The 27,027-nt window shown below is 37.4% G+C and overlaps 1 non-coding gene across 1 annotated transcript; it reads left to right on the forward strand.

Moving 5' to 3' along the window:
* The first annotated feature begins 12,671 nt into the window (after positions 1–12,671).
* On the forward strand, positions 12,672–12,778 carry LOC141609643 (small nucleolar RNA R71). The gene has a single exon (XR_012527565.1). It is a non-coding gene; the product is annotated as a small nucleolar RNA R71 (small nucleolar RNA).
* Positions 12,779–27,027: the final 14,249 nt, after the last annotated feature.

Raw genomic sequence — 27,027 nt, forward strand, 5'->3', positions numbered from 1 at the left:
TATCTCTAAGTATTTGTCTGGTCTTATTACTAGACTTGAGCTCTTTATCTTAAAAGATGCTCTCACTGTTATCTCATAACTTGCGATAAATTCATTTGTAGAGGGATTCACCCTTAATCCCTACATTGACCATTTTATCACAATTTACTTAGATTCCTTTTGTAAAATTTGCAATGCGCGAAACTTAAAACACTTTTTTAGTCTCTTACTCCTTAGTCAATAAGTCATCCTAGGATTTCAACAAATCCTTTTGGTTTGGAAACTAAAGTTTGTGTAACCCTTCAACACATATTTTAGTTTATCATCCAAACATATGAACGAATCCTTATTTTTTCTCAGGAATCTCAAGGATGTTCTTTAAGGCTTTCACAAGCCATATCATGGGAATTATCTTGTTATTGACTTATTGTGCTCTTAGCATATATTACATCATGGCATGTGCGTCTGTTGGCATACATGATCGTTCTAATGGCGGAAACATTGGCAAACGATTTCATGTAGTCAACAACTTAATAGGTTCAGTGAACGACTATGACTCCATCATAGTAATTCCACTTTCATCATCATGAATAACCCATTCAACCTTGTTGATGTACAACAGATACGAAAGATCTTATCATCATAAGACTCTCTACTCTATGCCAATATTCTCTCATATAGATTCAAAAATCTAGAATACTTTGCATCCCATTCCAAGTCTCCCAATCACTCTTGACAGAAGAGAGCATTGGTACATTATTCTCAATATGAAATATGTCTTCAACATATAAGACATGGAAAAATAATTCTAACTCCCACTTAACTTCATGTATAATCATGATTCTTCAATCATGTGAATGAAACCATCCACTATTATCACATGAATGAAAAGTATAATCCTTTAATGCTAGCTTAAGACCATCTTGTGATCACTTAAGATAGCTACGCATAATATGTTAGGATTATTGGATCTTCATATAAGATTTTGTGTTTCAAACACTTCCTTCTCTAAATTCCCATTTTAGAAAAGCGAATTTTAATCTCATTTGCCATTCTTCATTAAAATGAAATGCGGCAATTCCTAACATTATTTATCTTGATTAACATCTTCATGTCAATCTATTCATTTAAGTACTCTAAAGCTCTATTCACTTTAAGGAGACTCTTGCCTTTAAGTGAATCTATTCTTGAGTAACAATCTTTGGATTGTAATGCTATGGCTCGTATGTAACAAAGTCGATTTGGGACAATACCATTACTTTCACAAAGCAATATTTTAACAACAAGACATGTGCACAAAACTCCCACTGAACTATACTCCCACTCTATCTTTATAGATTATAGTTCCATTACTTTCACAAAGTAACACATTAACTATAAGACATGTTTGTGACGATCTCATCTACTCCCACTATATCTCTTAGAAATACTTCTATCTTCTAAAGAGATAGCTTTGTGAGACACAAACATATATATAGTGGAGTACTAGGAGTTCCTCTAGACTGACACTTTAGCTCAAAAAGACCAGCTCTTTTACGGCACACATTATATACGAGTCTTATCCTTGTCATCTGTTAAATAGACTCTTTATTCTAGGTATCTCCAGGTTGATCCTCCAAATTAAAATAAAAATCCCCAAAAGTGAGTTCAACAACTCAACTTGACTCATATTAGTTTGATCTTATGGGTAGTGACACAAGGTCATAAACCATATATAATAAATCAAATTCATTACTTGGATCTTTGCCACCACGATCGGATCGTAATGCTTTAACTCCTTTTGTGCAATTGGTTCTCTACTTCATTTCAGAAATTCTTTAAATTTCTCAAAAGCTTCACTTAATATTTGATCAAGTAAATATACCCATATATACTTAAATCATCGGTAAAAGTGACGAAGTAGTCATAACCTCTCCTTGCGGCGATGCTCATTTGACCACATACATCGGCATGTATTAGTCCTAATAAATCACTTGCTCGTGTTCCTTTACCACTAAAGGGAGTACGAATCATTTTGCAAAGGAGACAAGATTCGCATATTCCATATGATTGATAAATCAAATGGTTCAAAATCTAGTCATCACTAGCCTTTTAATGCGTTTCTCATTTATGTAACCTAATCGAAAAAAAAGGCCAAATGGATAAATCATTTGAATACTTTGTTTGAGTCTTTTGGATCGTATTATGAAGATATCTTTGCATGAGTTGGAAGTGTCTAAAACAAGTATATCTTAAGATAAGTGACATGGCTCACAACCATGTCTATTTTCAACAAAATAAATCATTTCATGTCTAACATAGAAATGGAAATAATGTTTTAGACAAGGTGGGTACATAATAACAATTATGTAGATTACAACTCGAAGTTGTTTGCTAAAACAAGTACATAAATCTCTCTTGAAGTGGCGGCTACCCGAGCTCCATTTCCTTGTCGGCGATTCACATCACCCTTGTTTAGCTTTTCAACTTTTCCAAGTCCCACTTGGAGTGTTAAGTCCAACTTTGATATCTTCCAAATACTTGGGGCAATTACGCTTTCAATGGCACTGGTCGGACTATATTTTTCGGTTACTTGTCGTTAGGAGCACCTAGACCAAAACACAATTTATAACTTCACCAACAACTCTACAATTAGTAAAGAGGCAAGTAAAGGTCGGATCCCAAGGGACGGGAATTGAGATGAGATTTCTATTGCAACTAGTGGTGTCTTAAGGGTGTCACAATTGGGGTTTGAAGTAGAAGATCACTAAACAAAATAGCAATGAAAGTAAACAAGCAAGATGAATTAAAAGGGATGTAAACAATTGATAAAAAGCACTAGGGTGTCATGGGGTCATAGGGGATTCATGGGAATTGATCATACAAACATATTCTCAAGTTATAAGCAAGCAATTATTGTTGTGATGGATTGAGTTGGTTTATATCTTACAATCCTAGGAAAGTTTGGGTCCCGGAGCCGAATCGATTAGATTGTACAACACCTACAAGTCGACTTAATCTTCCCTACTCAACAATATGCATGGTCTAATGAGACTCGTGTTGGTTTATGTCTTACAAGTCTCATTGAAAAGATAGGTGATGGGTAAAAAAATGCAAGGATTCATAGGCTCACATTTCATCAAACATAACATGTGCATAAGTTGAGATCACAACAAGCAAGCAAATAAACTATGAAAGCATATTAATTTAAGCATGAATCATTCCCCATGTTGGTTTCCCCTAATTACCCATTAACCCTATCTAAGGAAACTACTCACTCATTATCATGTTGAACATGCTAGCAAGGTTGTCAATCATACCAACAAAGTGAAACATGATGAATAAATGAAAGTAATTAACAATAATTAAAAAGGGATTAAGAGAATTATACCTAGTAATGATTCCAATAATAAAGCAAAGAATAAAAGAAGTACTTGATGCTTGATTGGAAGGTTGTCAATCTCCCAATAATAACCCAAATAATCTTCAATTACCCAAAATAAAGGATGAACAAGAGAGAGATTAAGGAAATAAAACTTGTATTAAAACTTGATTAAATGTTGATTACAAGATTAAAGAGAGATTTAATTGATATTAACTACCCTAAAGATTGCTAAGAAGAACATGCCCTTCTAATTAGACTAATGGGTTTTTTATAGTGGGGATTAGGTACATGAATTAGGGTTAACTAAGGGTTTAAATGACGATTAAGTCCCTTGTTGAGAAAACGCCGGTCTTTTTGGGAAGACTCCGGTCTCTAGAAAAAGATGTGCATCCTTCCTTGAAGCTTGAAGAAGACGAAATGGGACTGTCTGGGAATCCGGGCGTCTTTAGCACGGGACGGCCGGATTTTGTGATTTCTGCCCGTGCGTCTTGGGAGTGAAGACGGGCGGATTGGGGAGCTTTTGCTCGGGCGTCTTCTGGAGAAGCCGCTCGGGTTGTGGGTGGTGGACGGGCGGATTCATGGGAAGACGCACGGATTGTTAGGCATTCTTGTTTCTTCTTCTTTTCTTCCTTTTTCTTCATAAAATCCTTGGGGATTTCCTCGGGGATGCAAGGATCTTTTCTCATCATTGGCCATCTACTATAGTATGTACAAAGACCTTCTAATCTTGTCTCTCCTTGATGCTTGGTCATTGAATTCAATCAACTTAGTCTCATTTTGCCATGAAAATGCAAGGTTTGCACTCCTTTCCTACCAAGGGATCAAAACCTCAAAGAATATGCAAAACAAAGAACTAAAGACAATAAATGACCCAATTATGCACTAAAAAGCATGGGAACAAGGCTGATTCGGGGACTAAATATGCTCTAATTATGGTCACATCAGGCACATGACATTAAAATAATGACATTCATGGTAGGATTGGGCACCCTTCTTGGTTTTGTGGTAGTCTCACTATCAACTTCCAATTCACAATCGGATTTGGGTTTCTCACCTATCTTTGCCTTTTCTTTATTAATATCAATACTCCTTTCAGTTGCAAGGACACTCTTGCTAGAACTCCCACTTAATTTGATATTTCTCCTTGTTTCATCAAACAAGGATATCTTGGAATTTTTGAGATTCCCCTCATATGATCCTCTTACCAAAGAGGTGGGCATGAGTATGGGAGTGGGAGGTATAGAAGTGGTAAAATAGCAAAGATTTCCATCCTCACCAATGCCAAAGCGTAGTTCTTTAATCGGGTCGTCGATATTCGAGAAGCATTTTTCATTGAATGATTGGAGCCATGAATTAATGGTGATCGGTGTAGGATTATTAGATGAAATTGGAGTTACCATTGCAATTGTAAAAACGATTTCGACTACAAAAAAATAGAAAGTGAAGGAACTAATAAACATCTATCGTTTGAATAATACTTGTATATTTTAATACAAGTATTTAAGCATCTACGTAGTGACCTCCACCCAACTAACATAAATGATTCCGAGATCCAAATTCATATTAATACGGGTACGGTGAGCCGAGTCATCCCTTATTAATATAACTCGGTAGATTAACCTCTTAATCGATTCTACTTTTAGAACTCTCGATTGATAAAAATTACTCTAATTTTCATCTTTAGCCCGGAACACATGCGACTACGGTCACGAATACTTCCGTTGAGCTCAATCCAAATTTCGATGTAATAACATTTTATTACCCACTTACCCAACTTAACAAGGTTTGTATTATGGTGAAGCCGGCTTAACTCCCTTATGAAATTGGGATTCATGGTTTCTACTATTTGGTAAGGCTATTTCTCAATTATTATATGTGAGAGGTCTTATCAATTTATTATTATCACGTTTTAAGTGAACTAAAGCGGTGAACTACGATAATTATAATTGACACGGTCGATGACTCGATTTGAAATGCATGTTGTTGTTTATGGCGATTTGGCAATGCATGTAACATACTAAAAGAAACGCAAAGCAATAAATAAAATAAATTCCTAGTATGGCCTTCCTAAAATAGAAAATATAATAATCTATTACATATTCGGAAACCAACTCCTTTGGTCCCTTGAATCTTCAAATGGCACGCTTCCCAAGACACCGTCTTCGTCGGATCACCTTTCCGAATGGCACCATCTTGAAGATACTCCATAATTACAAATAATAATAATAAAATAAAGCTATTCCTATTATATATTTGTAAAATAGAAAAACTAATAAAATAAAAGTGATACGAAATCACATTAAATTACAACCGAATCAATATTCCCTTTCATTACGGGTAATATCGATTAAAACTAAGGCCATACTAAGACAAAATTACATAATCCAAAATTATATAAATAAAATACTTTCAACAATTGAAATATGCAGCATTATAATATGTACCTATCATGCCAAATTATGTGCCAAATCGCCCTATTTAACTTGTATCGTTTATATAATCCGGTTTTATGGAAATGTGTGATCGTAACTTCTTAAAATCACAATTTAACACTTAAATCACATCTAAACTCAAGTTAATTATCCTAACACTCTTTAGGACTCAAAAATTAGTCATCGCTCAATTTTTGACAATAATTCAACTTGATTTAAGTTTTATGCTCATTTTTTACCTTAAAATCATAACATTTATGAAATAAATCCAAATTAAATTACAATAATTTCAAAATTTGAATTTTAAATTTTTGAATATTCTGGAATAATTATATGACACTCATAATGTCAAAAATCATGGTTAAAATTTTCGAATTAATTTTGAGAAAATATAGTTGCAATTTATCGGTTTTATCTCATAAAACATCTAAAGTATCCAAAAATTACTCTCATTAATTTTACAACTTTAGATCTGATAAGTGGGATATTTATGCAACCTAAAATAATTTTCTCATGCCATGCAATTCGTTTTAGCTATTTATGCTAAAATAGTCACTATTTATGCCATTTTTACACTAAAAATTCATAAATCATGCAAAATGAGATCATTCCTTCTCAAAATTTACATACACTCTATAAATTATGCATGTGACAACATATTAAAGTTTCATGGCCTGGTTTGAAGTTTAACTATTTTTAACCATTTTACCTCTTTTAATCCATTTTTATCTCATAAAAATCATAAATCATGCAATATTAATCCAATTAATACGAGATTTTACACACAACTTGTAAAATATGCATCTGAGGTCATATAAAATTTTCAAGGTCAGAGACTTAGTTTAAATATTTATAGCATTTTAATTCCCATTTTAGTCATAAAAATGTAATAAAATGACCAAAAATCATTAAAATGAACAATAAATTTCTATAAATCATAAAATTGACCTAAAAACATTTTTGGACCAGAATATATAACATGCATGATGATTTCGTGGCTTATACTTATAAATCACAATTTTTTAGTTTTATATGTTAACTTTTTAACACGGAAAAATATTAACCGATTATGCATGCAACAGCCTTATGCTCTGATACCACTTGTTAGGTTCATATACCTATTATTAGACTCTTCTAATAGTGAACAAATTAACATTTTAATTTCTAGTTCTTTAGATCTAGTGCATGCATAACAAAATAAGAGATTTATAAGAAAACAATGTCCCTTACATTGTTAATTTCGGTTTTGTGGGCACAAGTAAGATCTCCTACCTTCACTTATTCTTGAGCTATGATGAGTAATAGGATGATCCTCCAAAAACTCCAAGTATAGAAGCCACTCCTCTTGATTGCACCCAAGATTATCCCTTTTCTCTACTAAATAATATTTGCTAGATATTTGTTTAGTAGTTTACCTTAAAATTGATTACTAATACTCATATATTATATTAATAATATTAGTAATCTTATTGAACAAATTTGGATCATCATTTCTCATGTTTTTGAGAAAGATAAAACAAAGTATGAGAGAGTTTGCATGTGTATTTAATGGTTAAGTGAATGAATGAATATAAGAGAACAAAATCTCTTAAAAAGGAGGAGGGAAACCGGTTAGGTCAATGGGGTAGTGCCAAATATTAGCATCTCACTTTTTCTTTTTATCTTACCCAAAATGTAGGTGTGTAAGAAATAGGTAGTGTAGGCTTGATTAATATATTCTTATCATATAAAATAATATAATCAAAACCTACTACTACTCCCTCCAAATCGGTCCACTTCATAAAATGGACTACCATTTTATTTTGTCAATTTGTCATTTGTCACACAATATGTCACATGTAGTATGTTACATGTTATTAATTAATTTAATGCATATTTATCACATAAATATCATTTTATGAATTAATTAAATTACATACAACAAATTGACTAGTGATACTTGATCATATAAATAAAATGGGTCATATGATTATAATTCACAACATCTTGTAATTATAATTAACTATTCATTCTTATTTCTATTGTTTCTCAAACAATAAACAATTTTAGTAATAAAGCATTTTTATTACTAAAATAAATCTTATTTAATCCCATTACAATAAGATATCAATATTCTCTCTCACAAGTGAATTGATCAACTTATATCGTCATACAATTAATCAACTTTACAGATAAGGGCATCATCCTTTAGGTGTGACCTTAAGGGATCAACTGACCACCACCGTCCCACGTAAGTAACGTCAAACTCTAGCAAGCCAATCGTTACCGATTAATGTTGATCAGTTAACTATATAATTGAATCATCCCTTCGTATTCTTTACATGAGATTTAATTATGATATTAAATCATGTGAGCGCACTATTGTTGAGGACACATTTTCCAACACAATTAACGGTATGAAATGAGTTTTGGTTTCTAGAGGCAAAAAAAAGTGAAGAGTAAACTTTGCTTGTGTGGACGAATTGGCGACAAGTGTGAGTAATAGCATGATGAGTGAAGATCCATGGTAAGAACGAGTGAGATGGTACTGATATGAAGTAAAGGAATTTGAGTTTTGGAGCAATGAGAAGGTAACTGGAGCACTAAAGAGTTTGGTAGAAGGAATAAGGAGTTGAATCGTTAATTGATTTTGTCGAGTGTAAAAAGAAAAGAATGAGAGGAGTAAACTAGGAGAATATTGACCGGAGTATGTGATATAGAAGTAAGGAATCGTCGAGATGTATGACACTATCATGAGGATGTGAGTTAATGGTTATATAGGAATTTCAGGACAGCATGTTAGGCATGAGTTTCGAGGAATTAAGGGAGTAAGAAGTTGGTAGAGTATCTGCACGATATGATATTTTGGTGGAGAATTAGGCGACCATACAATAAAGGATAGAATTGGGAAGAATGTTGAGGTGAATTTTGTTGATGGGTTTGATGTTCGTTATTTGGAATGATAACTAAAGATAGAAAAGAAACTATTATATTTAGAGGTGAGTGTAAGAGATTTGTTATACGGACAGTGGTGGTGTTGTGGTGTTGTCACTAGTGATTAAGAGTGTAATAAAGATAGCAATTCTAAAGAGGTTGATTTTGTAGAGGCCGGATTAGTATGTACGGTTATGACTTGTGAGGAAGTATAAAATGTGGTTATAGGAGGCAGATGCTAGTTGTGGAGTATTAGCGGTATGGTTCTATTTGGCAGGAAGTGACGGTTATGCGAATGGGAGAATGTGTTATGAGGGGCATACGAGTTAAGCTCAGGCGAGAGGTAACCTTTATCAACTGGTAACTTACGTGATCATGGTTGACTAATTGGATGTGATTATGGGTCTATGATGTGTATAAATGTGTGTGTGAAGTTATGACCTCACGAGAAGTGGTATGGTGGGATAGTTATAAAGTTGTTATCTGAATGTTCTGTAATATATGTTGGGTACGGTAACCTAATGGAATGTTATTCAAAAGTGATAGTTTGGGTGATCTAGCATGGCTCGTTATACTTGTATGTGTATTCATGATATGTGTTTATTCCGTGTAATATGTTGCGTTGTGATCTAGTGAAGTGGTGTTGAGGAAGTTTTCTTGTCCGAAAAGTTATACTGAGTCAGTGTTTATGGGAATTATGTAAGTTGTGATGACTATCGATGTGGCTGTTGTGCCTCGGGTGGTAATCCGGGCGCGGTACTTCGTGTTGTGATGCAGTGCGGTTGTTGGTGGCGGTGTTGCGATGCCCTCATCGGTTGTGGTGGAGTAGGAGGGATGATTATGATATGAGTTTTCAAAAGTACATACCAGTTATACATAGATTGTTGTTTTGTTTACTGCTGTTTTCTGCGAGTTTCGGTTTGGACAGATAGACGGTTGTTTTGTTTATTGATGTTTCTTACCAGTTTCAGCTTGGAAGTGAGGGTAGAGTATGATATGGAAGAGAGTTGTGTATGTTTCCGTTGTTGTCATGGTATAGTGATATCCTATTGATGGGATACAGTTGCGAGAGGTTGTTGGAGTACTTGTGATCTTCTTTTAGAAGAGGCATTGGTTGAGATAGTAATGGCGAGTGATTTGTGGAACATGTGTTGTATAGATCTGGAAGCTGCAGGTGGTTCATAATCTTTTATTGGGACAGTGAGTATAGGGTGTTGGAAATTAGTATCATGTTAAGTTATGGATGAGTTTTGCGGTAATGAAAGAAAAGAACTTGAGGATCTAGTATGAGTGTGTGTAACAAGTGTGGATCATGAGTTATGCTTTTGGAGATAGGTGCTTTAGATAAAGAGGTATGTCGTTTTGCGGTAATGTGGAAGAGTTGGAGTATTGGTTATGCTAAGGATTTTGTTGTATAGATTAGATAGAGTGCAGAATGAATTGAGGAAGGAGGACTGTTAGAAGAAGAGAGGCCTTGATATAGGGATGGTTGTAGGTGTTGAGGTTCTAGTCGCTTATCGTTGACATGCGGTGGTGATGAGGATTTTGAGAAGTATAGCAAAGGATTTAGTATTACTGGGTTACGAGGACGTAACACTTATCTTAAGAGGAGTAGGATGGGACAAAGAGAGCTTAATGGTTGTACATGTTGCGGTATAATTGGAAGTTTGAGCCTTGGCGTAGAATAAAGGATGGATTTATGTTGTGGTTGATATTATTAAAGGTCACGGCCGTGCTTGTAGTAGTGCGATATTTAGGAATGGGAGAATACTTCGATAGTGTTGACAGTTGGATGATGATGTTTATGAGCGTGAGTGAACTTCGAGGACGAAGTTCTTTTTAAGGGTGGTAGAATGTAACATTCCGTTTGGTGGTTGATCTTGCTTGGTGGATTGTCTTGATATTGGATTTTCTAGTGGATAATATGTTAGTGAGACGGAGCTAGCGGCGTTTGTGGATGGTATTCGGTAGTGTATAGAGTTAATGTTGAGAGGCTATAATGTGGTGGATACGATATCGTGAGCCATGTTGTGGAGGTAGGCATAGTTGGTGGAGTTGGTGTTAAGAGTTCATGTTTTATAGGTTAGGGTGTGAACTTCGAGGACAAAGTTCGTTTTAAGGAGGGAAGACTGTAATACTACGGTTTTCTATGTCTTTGGGTACTCTATCGAGTGGGGCTTACTCTCTCGAGTAAGTATGTTTGGTTTACGAAATAGTGTTCAGCTGAAGGGTACTCGATCGAGTAAGTTGGGGACTTGATCGAGTAAGGGCCACTCGATCAAGTAAATTACTTACTCGATCGAGTAAGTTACTTACTCGATCGAGTAAGTTGGTTTTATGGGTTGTTTTTGACGGGTTTTGATAGCAACGTGAGGAAGATATATAAACTTAATCCGTCAGTTTCTTTTCATTTTTACACTTTTCTAAACTTCACAAAGATAAAACAAAGTTACGTTGCTTCTCTCTCTCTCATTGCTATCAAATCCTAAGGGCTAGAGTCGTTGGATCGTTGTGTTCTTTACGCCGTTGAGACCGTCGTATTGTGGGTAAGATCCTAGTATAGTTTTTATGTTGTTTCATTGATTTTGGTTGAAACCCTAATTAGGTAAATTGTGGGTTTTGGAAGTATTGTGTTTATTAGATGGTGATTGTATGATTGTATGTTTGATAGGAGGTGAATTCGTAGAAGAACGCTATTGATCCGCTTCTTGTGATTGTTGATCGGTGATTTCATCTCAGGTAGGGTTTCCCTACTCAGTTATTATATAAATGATTATAAGATGGTTGTTTGGTTGATTGGCATGATGATTATATCGTAATTGGTATTGGCATTGTTTTATATTGATATTGTGATTGGTTGTTGTTGATTGTCTGTGGTTTTCGAGGTGCACCCTCGGCTGAGTGGAGTCACTTGCGGGAGTGGCTTCACGCCCTTGATTCGCCCCTTGTGGTTCCCGTCACAAGGGGGATGTGTGCATTAAGGAACATGGGTTATTCGCTCAATGGAGATGAGCGGGGCTTAGGTGGGAACGGCTGCGGTCCCCCACTGGCGGTGAGGAATATCTGCTGCGATGGATATTCTGGCAGGGCTACACACTTTAGTGTGTAGTCAGATGATTGGTGATGTGATGGTGTTGGAGATTGTGATTGTGTATCTATTGTTGTTTATCTTATATTGTTTATGCAGTAACTGACCCCGTTTAAATGTTTTAAAAACTGTGGTGATCCATTCGGGGGTGGTGAGCAGTTGTTTAGCAGGTATATCTTGGATACGCGCGGGATCTAGCTGGGGATGGAGTCATCACATATCAGAGTCTTTAGTCTTCCGCTGTGTTTGTTAAGGCAGTTTCACTTAGTTGGTTTACAATTTTGAGAACAATTGTATTTTTACTTTACCGTTTTGGGTTTTGGATATGTAATCAGTTAAACTTATTTATCTAAAGTATGTTTCTTTATGGTCAATTTGATATACATTTCCTCGGGTAACCGAGATGGTAGCACTTTCATGCATTAGGTGGTCCTGGTAAGGCACCTTGGTGTATGGGGGTGTTACAATTCACTTGCTCAGTTGTGCCCCTACATTCTTGTTGATCATGTCCCAAAGTTCCACAATTCTCACACACTCCATTTGGAATAGAAGATATTGCCACCATGGCATTGACATGTTTCTTGGATGATTGAGAAGCTTCATTCATCTTGGCTATGACTTTCACAAATTTCAAGTTCATTGTGTCAGTGTGGGAGCTTAGTTGGGCACCCAAATCGGCACTCAATGTGTGACGGAGTCAACTTCATGTCTTCCTCCCCTAGTAGCTTTTCTTGTCCTACTATATTGAGAGTTTTGAACCCCCATCTCTTATATTTTTGCCCAAGTTTGGTTGTCATCTACCTTGGTGAATCTTCCATTATAACCCATGTTGAGCACATTCCTTGAATCTTCATACAACTCATTCCAAAATTGTTGAACAAGAAACCATTCGCTTAGTCTATGATGAGGACAAGAGTGACATGTGTCTTTGAATCTCTCCCAAGCCTCAAATAGAGATTCTTCATCTCTTTGCTTGAACACGGTGATTTGGGCTCTTAACATGTTGGTCTTCTCCGGAGGATAGAACTTCTTGTAAAAGGCAAGTGCTAACTTTTTCCATGAATCAATTCCAAGAGTGGCCTTGTCTAGGCTCTTAACCATTGTTTTGCGGCTCCGATCAAGGGAAAAGGAAACAATACCAATCGAATTTGGTCTTGAGTTACCCCCGTTTGGGAAATTGCATCACAATAGCCACAAAATGTCTCCATGTGTAGATGAGTGTAACACCCTGATTATCCGGCCAAGATAATTGGAGCGTTACCATCTCGGTTTCCCGAGGTAGTGTTTCAAAACTTCAATAAAAGAACATTTTATTAATAAATATAAGGATTATTTTACGGGAATACTCCAAACTATTGGTCGTCTTCTCAAAGTACTCTGAACTTTAATTTAACTCAAAATAAATCATACTATCGACACTCTCTTCTCATATTATACTCTTTAACCAGTTACCTGTGTAACAAGTCAATTCCTCCATTCTTTTTACAAAGTTACCCATGAACCACCCTACTCAGCCGTATCGTCACCACACCACCGACATAATTGCCGCCATCCCACCCATCAACACCTAATACACCCAACTTACAGACCATCTAAGTCCAACTAAGCACCAAAATAACGACACCACCCACAACCTCCCAAACCCTAAATTAACATTTACCCCCAAATTGATTTGGGGATCTAGGTTTCTGGACTATTGACGGGGGGCACAACGATGACAACGACAATGATGCAATGAGGCAATGCATGTCAGGATGCAAGAGTCAGAGTCGTGGTGCATCGTCGATGGCAAGAAGGCGAGGCAGAAGAGGTCATGGCCTCTTTTTATAGATTGAAACAACTCAAACAAGGGAGAAGAGAAGGCGATTGGGTTTATGTATATTATAATCCATTTGAGACTTGAGAGTGTAGCATGAAAACATTAAATCACAAAATCAAGAAAACATTTAGGATAAATCACAAAATCAAGTAGTATCACAATCCAAAAGTTATGGTGAAATAGTTTTTGGTTTTCAGTCCAACAAGACTCATGAGCATCTCAACAATGGCAACAACGAAGCTATTCTCGTCTTTCATTAACAATGGTTGGATCATCTGAGGATAGCGGTTATAGTGTTGGTTGCGTGAATGGTGGTGTTGGTTGAGTCAATGGTGGTTTAATGGGTAAAGGATGGCGGCGGTTGTGGATGTCTACGGTGGTGAATGGTTGTTGAAGTGGTATAGGTGGTTGAGTTAGGTGTGAGGTTATGAGTTTATGACTGATGATTGACACTTGGAGGGTGATGTAATGGTATTAACCGGACAAATTAATTTTCTAACATGATTTTACAGGCTAAAACGGGGCTAGTATAGTACGGGAAGAGAGACTTAATAGTATAGTTTATTGCGAGTTAATTTAAAGTTCACAGTATTTTAAGAAGGAGGTCAATAGTTTGGAGTATTCCCGTTAAATAACCCTAAATATAATGTTTGGTGAATTACATAAACGTAAACAAATGAATAAAGTACAACTCGTGACATCTATACTCTTCTAATCAACTATACTCGTCTCGTGACTCATCAAGCTCGTCCCGTCTCCCACGTGCTATCCAAACAACCTGTACTGAACCTGCTCCCCATATGACCAAAGGACATCATATGGATCGACACAGGCCGCTCCAAAAGAGATAGGTGACAATTACACAGACACACAAACGTCAGTAACGATAAACATAGTGTGACACGACTCAAGTGTGTGAGTCAACAACATGACCATGATATGAATGACACGCGATTATCCAACCATCACGCCGGTACCGGGACACGCCCAGACGTACCCACAACCACTGGTACCAGGAACACGTCCACGACACCGCATTCACACAAGGTACTCTGAACACGTCGGTGGTACCGGGCCCAAGAGTGACTCGGGTCCCATGCCAGACGCCGTGCCTCACCACATGCGTCCCTCCAAGACTCAAGTCATTAATGTGCACATTCCTATTGGGGTGGGAGACCCCAATAGGCGACTCAACCGGAAGACGGTCTCCCAACCGCCTTCCGTCTCCACAACAACAAATAACCAATCATACCCTCCATCATACGAAATAACACAAATATGCAAGATACCGTATACTATGTCAATTACCGACTCATTCAATGAAATTAATGACAAACGACTCATTTAACAAATAGATACATTATCGAACTGAGTAGGATAAACCTACCTTTTAGCAAATCTGCATAAGCTACTCGACACAAGCAAGATCCGTCTCATAAGCCGTCTCACAAAACCGTCTCATAAAACCGTCACCTAAATAATTAATTAAATATATTTAATTACTAACTAATCTAACTAAATTATAATTATAAAATTCAATTAAACAAAACTCGTTTTAAGCTATTCAAATTCCGTCTTAAGACTACCCAAACCACCACCATGGCTGCCGCCACTCTGGGCCACCACCACCGCTAGCCACGGTGGCTCCCAAAGTCGGCATCAACAACCACCATAACAACAACCACACGGCCTCAACAACACCAACACACGACACACACACACTCACAACCTACACTTTTTGGCCACCACCGACCACCACGGCCGACACCAGCCACGGTCGGCACCACCCTAGGTGCCCCTGACCCCTGCCGATGCCAGCCACCCACACGATAACCGCCATAACAGCCACCATGACACAAAACAGCAACAACAACAACAACAACAACAACAACAACAACAACAACAACAACAACAACAACAACAACAACAACAACAACAACAACAACAACAACAACAACAACAACAACAACAACAACAACAACAACAACAACAACAACAACAAACAACAACAACAACAACAACAACAACAACAACAACAACAACAACAACAACAACAACAACAACAACAACAACAACAACAACAACAACAACAACAACAACAACAACAACAACAACAACAACAACAACAACAACAACAACAACAACGAACCCGTGCTCCCCTTTTTACCCCATATTTTCGCCACCTATGGCACCACCTACGGCCACCACCACACTCCCCTATCGACCTCCAACAACCACCACCCAATCCTCTCCCAGGTCAGGCCACAAAAAGGGTCAAAATCCCTACCCTAGAACCGGTATACACAACAACCACAAACACCTTATCATTTCGGTCAAACCCGAATATGAGTGGTCAACGTTGGTTACTTGGGTGGTCAACGACGGATTAGGGTGAGTCAAGGTCAAGGCGGGTCACAGTATAAATTAAATAATATAAAAAGATGATATTACCTTACGAATCGAGGCGAGGTGACAGAATCTCCTTTTCCTCTCTTTCTCTCTTCTCTCTTTAGTTTGTGGATTTTGTTGAGATTTTGTGTGGATAAGGGTAGGGTGGATAAGATGAGGGAGTATATGTATAATGGTAGGAGTAAGTATATATATGTATACATACGATTAGGGGTGTTTATTCGCGGTTCGGTTTACCGAACCTCTAATTTAATACGGTTCGTACACGGTTCGGTTCGGCAAAACTCCAAACCTAAACCGTGCCGTTAGAAACGGTTATAAACGGTTCGGTTAACCACTTTAAACGGTTATTAGCGGTTCGGTTACCAGTTAACCGATAATCGTTCTATATTACTTTTTTTTCAGTTTTCGCTAATTTTTTCTAATAGTTTAATTAAATTTTCATATATATTATACCCAACAATAAAGTTAATAAGCTAAACTTTAGCATTAATCAATTTAAGAAATTTTAAATTTGGATACACTAAGAAAATTAAACGAAAGAACAGTTTTTTATATAATATTTAAATTTTTTGCTTACTTTTTTTGTGAAACGGTTCGGTTCGCGGTTAACCGGTTATCTAAAACTGCGAACCTTAACCGAACCTTTTCCATAATAAAGTTAACGGTTCGGTTCAACAAACCGCTTTGTCGAAACGGTTCGGTTAATCGAACCTTAAAAATGGACGGTTTTTCGGTTTTACGGTTCGGTTATTGCGGTTCGGTTTATTCTGAACACCCATACATACGATGTATTATTATCATTATTATTTATTATTCTGTCTCACAACATACTCGTAAAATACAATATAATATTATTTATATAATTGAAAAATACGGGGTATTACAGTCTTTCCCCCTTAAAATGCACTTCGTCCTCGAAGTTCACCTCACTCTCTCATTTCCTCAAGTCTCTTCAAGTCTCATCAACGATCCTCATGCACTCTATCTCGCACCTCGCATGTCTATCAACCGTATACGCTCTTTCTAATCATCACACTCATCCCGAAGTTCTTTACTCGACTCTCATTACTTCCTCTCGTTCCGTACTTTTCTTCCTTAATTTCCAAATTATTACATTCACTCCCCCTAAAAGAGAACTTCGTCCTGAAGTTCAACTATCCATCCTTATAATGTGCTCTCATACGTTCATTACCGAATCCCACAATTGACTATGTTCTAGGTTCAACACTCTCTCTAACTCATTGCATTTCCGTAATCAAATCTCAAATCGTCTTAAGCCATTGGTATAATCCCACTCTAAAAGCCTCTCTAGAAGTCTCTCTACGGGTACCCCTACGAGCCTCCCAAAGGTCAAGCGCCAGCTCTAACCCACGATTCCATTCAGTAATCCCATAACTAACTCGCAACTCAAGTCGGTTATAAGCATACATATCTATCACGGTGTATAACACGATTGTTATTACATATTTAGATCACGTCAATCGTCATACATTAACATGTATTCATATCAAAACACCAACTATACGGACTGTAGGAAACAACCAACTAATGCAAGATTCTTATAATGTGACTCAATCACATTCCACATTACCATTTTCGGACATCATGCCACGCATATACCACGTCAAATCTACCACGTGATCACACACGTGCTTCCATATCCGTTCCCATCCATTATCACCCCTTCCGCTTATACGGAAGACCACAATCACTATCATGCAATGATCACTATGTGACACATAACTTGCATTTTCATCTTATTTATACAAAATCAAATCACTTCAATTTACACATGTCAATTGACAAATTTTATTTAAATTTCACTCTTAAATATCAAAAGCCACATAATACGGTCAAACGTAAACAATTCATAAGGTCTTACCCATATGGGGTCAACATGTTCATCCGGCACTAACCAACCGATATAATCACGAAAATAAGGGTATACACTCCATATTTGGTCGAGTGTTGACAAAAAATGGTCAAGGCAGACCACTCGGTCGAGTGTGGGAGGCCACTCGGTCGAGTACATGGTGCACTCGGCCGAGTGTCACCTGGGCATGAGGTTTTTCTTCTCAAACTCTGTTCCAAAATTTCCTATTTTATCACACCAACGCTAATAGACGAACTCTTGGCCCAAGGCCACCATTCTAGCTCCTCGCATGGACACTACGACAAGATCACAATGTACGCCGTGGGCGCTTCACTCAACGATTGGGAGGCAACTTTACAAGCAACATCTATACTATCACCGTTAGACCAAAATCTCACCAACTACTCTCTCTCGTCGTGCATGCATACTTATATTAAACTGTTACCCTATATAACCTCACTGATCAACTAGCTTAACAACACAATTTGCTGTTCCCCGAAAATCGACTTTCAAAGGACAACCATCAATTACCCTATCAAACGTGTAAACTAGCTTTCAAATAGTCTCGTCATTCACTTCTTACTATGACTTTTATTCGATATCTTTCACCGTCCAATCTAATTGATCACCTCAATTTCCATCTAGTTACCTTCTTTTCAATTCTCATCAATCCTTGAACTCAATTTACATATTCCCAGGACTATGAACAATCCAAGATATCGCCTCATTTTACCCTTAGGTACCTCAATTTATTTCTCATTATTCCACAATTCAAACCCCAACTATTTGTCAACTATAATTCTCACATCATGTTCAATTACTACATCCTTCCACAGGCAATCCATAAGTCCAAACCATCAACAAATACTCAACCTTGATTACACATCCCTCATTATCCATAAATTACCTCATGTACTCATCTTACTCAACCCAAGACACCTCACGTAAGCTAAACTCACTTTCTTGTTCTCCCAATTTCCGACATAAACTATCCACAAGATCACATCAATAGTCTTGAATCACAAAATAATACTTCCTTAATAGCGAAACATTACCACTTAGCATAAAAGATTCCTTCCTCAAAAGTTGATTCCCTTATTCCCAATACCTACCTCACCACCTTATCGAATTCAATATAGTCAGTAAGAACCATTTCCACAATTTAGCCCAGTAGCATCCTCATTCATCCAACAACGCTCTCTTTCACAACATCATGCACTTACCTACCTACATGGCTCGAATCCAAACAAAATGAACAAACTCACTTCGATTCCAATAAAACACATGTTTTACATTCATAGCTCTCAAGGTATAATACTCAATCATCGCACGTTATTAGCACCCTTTTTATCCTCGCAAACTCATCAACTCACTCTCTTTGTACATCCTCTCAGCCATAACCATGCGTGTCTACGCGTCTTCACTCATCAGAACTACTATACAACCCTCGAGGTAAGCAAACATTGAGACCCATATCTAAGCAAAGCACTAGATTATTAACAAAGAAACAACACTATGAAGCAAAGGAACTATGTTTTAAATACAAAATTTAAAATTTAATCATATACACTATGGTATATATATATATATATATATATATATATATATATATATATAATTCTCAATTTAGGGCAATACATGGTATTATTAACAAAATTGAAGTCTTATTATCACTCAATTAAATCAAGAAAAGCTTTTAGACAAAATTTTCAAATTTTAAAATCATGCCTAACATCATTTAGATAAGATTTGCAGTTTTATGACATAATTAGATAAGAATGGAATATAAAATCAATGTTTTTGGTATAAATAACATACTTGTCAAAATTTAAGGCAATTTGCAAGGTAAGGCTCCTAGGTTAATGTAACACAATGCAACATCAATAAGGACTAAGTACCGAGAAACAAGCAGATCATGTTTTGAGTGCCAAAAATCAAAATCATTCATATGTACTATGGGATTTCAAAAAATTTGGGCAACGTTCTAAGATGAAATTTTGATTCAAGGCAATACATGCCATTACTAAAAAATGAAACAGAAAATCTACTCTTAAGTATGAACATCAAAGCTTTAAAATTTCGTAGTCAAGTTTTCAAGACAAAATTTCAAATGTGCGACCAAATTAGTACTAACAACTAAACCTTGGTCCTTGTTAGACAATTAACCAAGCAACAAAATATAAAATCAAATTATTGACTCCGCAACATATGTTTTCGAGATCATAAAAAAAAAATTGGGTAAAATCCAACATGAAAACTTCATATTTAACATCATAAGTGATGTAAAAATGTTATTAATATCATGAATCAAGCAAAATGTGTCATTAATTGACAAAACTTGAAGGGATTAGTATGGATTTAAACAAAATCAAATTAAAAAATATATGAGGAAAAGAGAACATAACTTACATGGTGAAATTAGCCAATTTAAGGCATAAAATTAAGTAATAATACAATTCTAACGAATTTCACAGCCCAGAATTTGGCACTCGGTCGAGTGCTGAATCCCCTCGGTCGAATGCCCGTCCACTCAGTCGAGTGCCCTCTCCACTCGGTCGAGTGACTCACTTCCAGAAAATTTCAAGTTCCTGGAAATTGGTCCACTCGGTCGAGTGGTAGGGTTCACTCGGTCGAGTGACTGGTACTCGGTCGAGTACTAGCTCGCACTCGGCTGGGTGCCTCTCTATGGTTTGCAATTTCCGACTAAGGATTACTTCTTATACTATCAACTACTTTACTAACAACTATTACTAATCACGCTCTAACTATAGCATTAGTGAAATTCCAACATATATGCGATATTAACATGCCAAAAGACGGGGCTAGTGCCCCTCACACACTAACTCGTAAAAACTATTCACCAAAACACGTCATATTTATCATTACTTTATCCAATCATACATGTTATCACATACCATTTGAAAAATTACATCGTGCAAGAAGTCTATTAACTCATGTCAACACATACAAAACTACATCATGCGAGGACTTGCCAATTTAACATAGCGCACATGAAATCACACAACATGTCACTTCACGTTTCCCGACTCGTAACCACCCACGTAGTGACCAACCGAAACAATACGATCTAGTTTTGAAGTGAGGGATCCTTCTCACCCAAAACCGACCTCCTATTTTACTCATGTCGGGTTCATTTTATTAGACACTCCTATGTTCATTTGGTTCATTGGTTTAGGTTCCAAAATCGTCGCTCTGATACCACTTTGTAACACCCCGATTATCCGGCCAAGATAATTGGAGCGTTACCATCTCGGTTTCCCAAGGTAGTGTTTCAAAACTTCAATAAAAGAATATTTTATTAATAAATATAATTTTTAGTGAATTACATAAACGTAAACAAATGAATAAAGTATAACTCGTTACATCTATACTCTTCTAATCAACTATACTCGTCTCGTGACTCATCAAGCTCGTCCCGTCTCCCACGTGCTATCCAAACAACCTGTACTGAACCTGCTCCTCATATGACCAAAGGACATCATATGGATCGACACAGGCCACCCCAAAAGAGATAGGTGACAATTACACAGACACAGAAACGTCAGTAACGATAAACATAGTGTGACACGACTCAAGTGTGTAAGTCAACAACATGACCATGATATGAATGACACACGATTATCCAACCGTCACGCCGGTATCGGGACACGCCCAGACGTACCAACACACGATTATCCAACCGTCACGCCGGTATCGGGACCCGCCCAGACGTACCCACAACCACTGGTGCCAGGAACACGTCCACGACACTGTACTCACACAAGGTACTCCGAACACGTCGATGGTATCGGACCCAAGAGCGACTCGGATCCCCTGCCAGACGTCGTGCCTCACCACACGCGTCCCTCCAAGACTCAAGTCATTAATGTGCACATTCCTATTAGGGTGGGAGACTGATGGGACAAGAGTTGATACTCAACAAACTACTAGTTAGTGGTAAGTCGAGGTCGATCCATGGGACGGTGTGCTTTGGGTTCTAAGTCTATCTATCTCAATTTATGCTAGTGTCACAAATTGTTTGGGTTTGTAGTTGTGTCTAAACTAATGCAAGCAATATAGTAAAACAAGCAATAAAAGGAAGGATGTGAACAAATGATTGAAAGTACTAGGATATCATGGGGTCATAGGGGATTCATGGTGTTGATCATACAAACATGTTTACAAAGTTGTAAGCAATTAATGTTGTGGAGGAACCGAGTTGGTTTATGTCTTACGGTTCTTAGGAAGAGTTGGGTCCCGGAGCCGAATCGATTAGATTGTACAACACCTACAAATCGACTTACTTTCCTCCTAATCAACTTCTATGCATGGTCTAACAAGACTCGAGTTGGTTTATATCTTACAAGTCAAGTTGAATAGATAAGGGATGGTTGTAAATGCAAGGATTCATAGGCTTAGCATTTCATCAAACATAACATGTGCAAAAAGTTGACATCACAACAAGCAATCAAATTAATTATGTGAACATATTAGATTAAGCATGAATCAATCCCATGTTTGGTTTCCCTTAGTTACCCACTAATCCTAGCTAAGAGACTACTCACTCATTATCAAGTTTAACATGCTAACAAGGTTGTCAATCATATTAACAAGATAAAACATGATGAACAAGTAAGAAAGATTAACAATAATTAAAACAAGGATTAAGAGAATTATACCTATAGAGATTCCAAAGTAATAATGCAAAGAATAAAAGAAGAGACTTGATTCATTTATGAAGGGTTGTCAATCCTCCAATAATAACCCAATAATCTTCAATTACCCAAAAGTTACAAACTTGAACAATAATTAAGGAGAGATTAATGTGAGATTTGTGGAAAGATTAAAGAGTAATCTATTCTAATCTACTCCTAATTGAATCTAAGAGGAATTTCTAATGTGGAGGCTTAGCCTAATCTAAAACTCCATATCTTGATTATTTACAAATGGGGTATATATAATAGAGCTTCATTAGGTTAACTAAGGCTAAATTAGTAATTACATTTTTGAGTTTTAAGCAGGGAAATGCTAGTCTTTTTGGAAAGATGAGCATCTCCGCTGAAAACGTTGCGGTCCGTCCGTCCAGGGAGGGAAGACGCTCGGATTCTCGCAGGGGTGGACGGGCGTCTTTCTGCGAATCCGCTTGGATTGTGGCGGAGGAATCCGAGCGTCTTTGTTGCTTGGACGCTCAGATTGTCATTCTGGACGGGCGTCTTGCCTGTTTGGCCGCTCGGGTTCTACTTCAGAATCCTTTTCTTCACTTTCTTTTTATTCTTGTAGGATTGGTCTTTAGTTCTCGCTTCCTCTTCATACTAGTCCATCTAATGTCATCAATAAGCTTCCAAATATGCACGAAAGACGGGGAATTCCGCCTATTTGTCTTCTTTCCTACAAAACATACGAAATGCACTAGGAAAGCAAATAGGAAGGTTTTGACGGATAAAATGGCTATGAAATGTTATAATAGTATGCAAAATAGGCTCAGTTAGGGGACTAAATATGCTCAACTAATGTTCACATCAGAGACCCCAATAGGCGACTCAAGCGGAAGACGGTCTCCCAACCGCCTTCCGTCTCCATAACAACAAATAACCAATCATGCCCTCCATCATATAAAATAACACAAATATGCAAGATACCGTATACCATGTCAATTACCGACTCATTTAATGAAATTAATGACAAACGACTCATTTAACAAATAGATATATTATCGAACTGAGTAGGATAAACCTACCTTTTAGAAAATCATCATAAGCTACTCGACACAAGCAAGGTCCGTCTCATAAGCCGTCTCACAAAACCGTCTCATAAAACCTAAATAATTAATTAAAGATATTTAATTACTAACTAATCTAACTAAATTATAATTATATAATTCAATTAAACAAAACTCGTTTTAAGCTATTCAAATTCCGTCTTAAGACTACCCAAACCACCACCATGGTTGCCGCCACTGTGGGCCACCACCACCGCCAGCCACGGTAGCTCCCACAGCCGGCATCAACAACCACCATAACAACAACCACACGGCCTCAACAACACGGACACATGACACACACACACACACTCACAAACTACCCTTTTTGGCCACCACCGACCACCACGACCGGCGCCACCCAGGTGCCCCTGACCCCTGTCGACGCCAGCCACCCATACAACAACCGCCATAACAGCCACCACGACACAAAACTGCAACAACATACAAAAACAACAACGAACCCGTGCTCCCCTTTTTACCCCTATTTTCGCCATCTATAGCCACCTATGCTGCCACCTATGGCCACCACCACACTCCCCTATCAACCCCCAACAACCACCACCCAATCCTCCCCCAGATCAGGCCATGAAAAGGGTCGAAATCCCTGCCCTAGAACCGGTATACACAACAACCACAAACCCCTTATCATTTCGGTCAAACCCGAATATGGGTGGTCAACGACGGATTAGGGTGAGTCAAGGTCAACGCGGGTCACGGTATAAATTAAAAAATATAAAAAGACGATATTACCTTACGATCTCGAGACGAGGTGACGGAATCTCCTTTTCCTCTCTTTCTCTCTTCTCTCTTTAGTTTGTGGATTTTGTTGAGATTTTGTGTGGATAAGGGTAGGGTGGATAAGATGAGGGAGTATATGTATAATGGTAGGAGTAAGTATATACATGTATATATACGATGTATTATTATCATTTTTATTTATTATTCCGTCTCACAACATACTCGTAAAATACAATATAATATTATTTATATAATTATAAAATACGGGGTATTACAATGAGGATCTTCACTAGGCATCCCCCCAAATTGACTTCTCTCAACTAACTGTATGAATGCGGATTTGGCAATGAAATTACCGGTCAAGTGGGCTGGTGTTGGAGTACCATTTGGTAGGTTCTCCACGGTTGGTATGGAATAAGATGAAAATTTAGGCATTGTAGGTTGATTTTGTGGTTGGTTTTGAATTGGGTTCTCCTCTCCTTTTCTTGCAAAAGGGTTGGTAAACTCAACACTATCCGATTGGACAACACCTATGTCCACAAGCTCTCCAATACCCAAACTTGTCAAAGTCCCTCTAACGGTTCTTCTAATATTGGTCAAGGTTCTCTCAATCTCGGGATCAATAGGCAAAAGATCGCCTTGTGATCTCCTAGACATGCAAAAATTAAACAACTAGAAAACAATTAAAAGTACCTTGAGGAGTTTGACTTTCCCAAGGTTAAGAAAGACACAACTAAAAATAACAAATGATAACAATTCAATTGAACACCGTCCCGGCAACGGCGCCATTTTTTATTCGGTCTAAACTTTGTCGTCTAAGCTTATCAATCAAAACAATATTTATAATCTCAACTAACTACTCTTAGTAGAGTGGCAAGTAAAGGTTGGATCCCAAAGGAAGGGTATTGTATTGATTTATCGGTTGTAGAGAGTTATGTCTTAGGGTGTCACGATTTGGGTTGAGTTTGAGGTTTGCAATCTAAACTACTTAACAATGAAATGTAAAGAAATGAAAGCAAAACAAAGCAAGTAAACAAATTGGTAAGGTTTGTAAACAATTGATTAAGGAACTAGAGTGTCATGCGTTCATAAGGGAATCATGGTGAGATCTCATAAACAAGTTTCATATATGCAAGCAAATTATTGTTGTAGTGGAGTCGAGTTAGTTTATATCTTACAACTCCTAGGAAGGTTTGGGTCTCGGAGCCGAGTCGGTCAAGACTTTACAACACCTATAAGGCGACTTAATTTCTTCCTATTCAACTTTATGCATGATCTAACAAGCCTTGAGTTGGTTTATGTCTTACAAGTCTTGTTGAATGGATAAGAGATTCATGCTAGGTTGTCAATCAAGCATTTCATCAAGCATAACATGTGCATAAGTTGAAACTACAACAAGCAAGCAATCATATGAACTTATTATGTTAAGATCTACCTCATGATTAATTCCCCTAATCCCCCATTAACCCTAGCTAAGAGGCTACTCACTCATGGTCTTGGTAAACATGCTAATAGGGGTGTCAATCATATTAACAAGGCTAAACATGGTGAATGAGTAAAGAAATGAACAATAATTAAGCAAAGGATAAAAGGAATTGTACCAACTTAAGATGATCCAAATAATAAGCAAAGAATAACAGAAGAAAACTTGATGAATGATGAAGAGTTGTCAATTCTTCAATAAACCCCAAATAGTCTTCAAATTACCCAACTAAATCTAAGAACACTTGAATGATTAAGGAAAGATTAAGATTTGATTAAGATTGAATTGTGTAATACAACTTGCTTAATACTAATAAACTTGATTAAAGACCTAATTAAAACCTGATGATCAATCCCCTAATACAATAGGGTATTTATACTAAGTACAAGTATTAGGGTAACTAAGGGCTTAAATGACGATTAAATCCCTAAGAAGAAGATTAACGCCTTGTAAGTCCCTAAGGAGCCTCACGACCTATCCATGTTGGACGCTCATACTGCATAGGGAAACGCCCGTCCTGCGTGTGGGACGCTCGGGCTGAGCCTTGGGACACCCGGTCTGCTCTTCAGGACGCTCGGACTGCTCTCGGGACGCCCGGATCATGGGTCAGCTTGGCTTCCTCTTCTCTTGACTGCCTTAAGATCCGTGAGGATCATTGAGGGGTCGTGGGGGTCTTCATCATTGCCCATCCTACTTGTTCTATCTACTTAGGCCTTTAGTATCGGTTTCCTCCTTGTTCCTTGGTCGTTAGATGCGTTCCATTTAGCTCCATATTGCTCCACATATGCAAGGTTAGCATTTCTCTCCTACTAAGGACACAATACCTCAAAGAATATGCAAAGTGGGAAGCTAAAGATAAGAAACGGCCATAATACATGCAAGAAAGCATAGGGATAAGGCTAGTTCGGGGACTAAAAGTGTGCAAATATGAGTCACATCAATCCTTCTGGTTGTTCAACGTATATCTTTTCTTAGAGATAACCATTCAAGAACGTCGACTTTACACATATTTGATAGATGTTCCACTTTTGTTGAGAAGCCAAGACAATTAAGGTCCTTATTGTATTATGTCTTGCAACAGAGGAAAACGTCTCAGTGTAATCACTATCATACTGTTGAGAATAACCTTTCACAACAAACCTTGCTTTGTATTTTTGAACTGAAC

This window comes from Silene latifolia, chromosome 10, assembly GCF_048544455.1.
Source record: "Silene latifolia isolate original U9 population chromosome 10, ASM4854445v1, whole genome shotgun sequence".
Lineage (NCBI taxonomy): Eukaryota > Viridiplantae > Streptophyta > Magnoliopsida > Caryophyllales > Caryophyllaceae > Silene > Silene latifolia.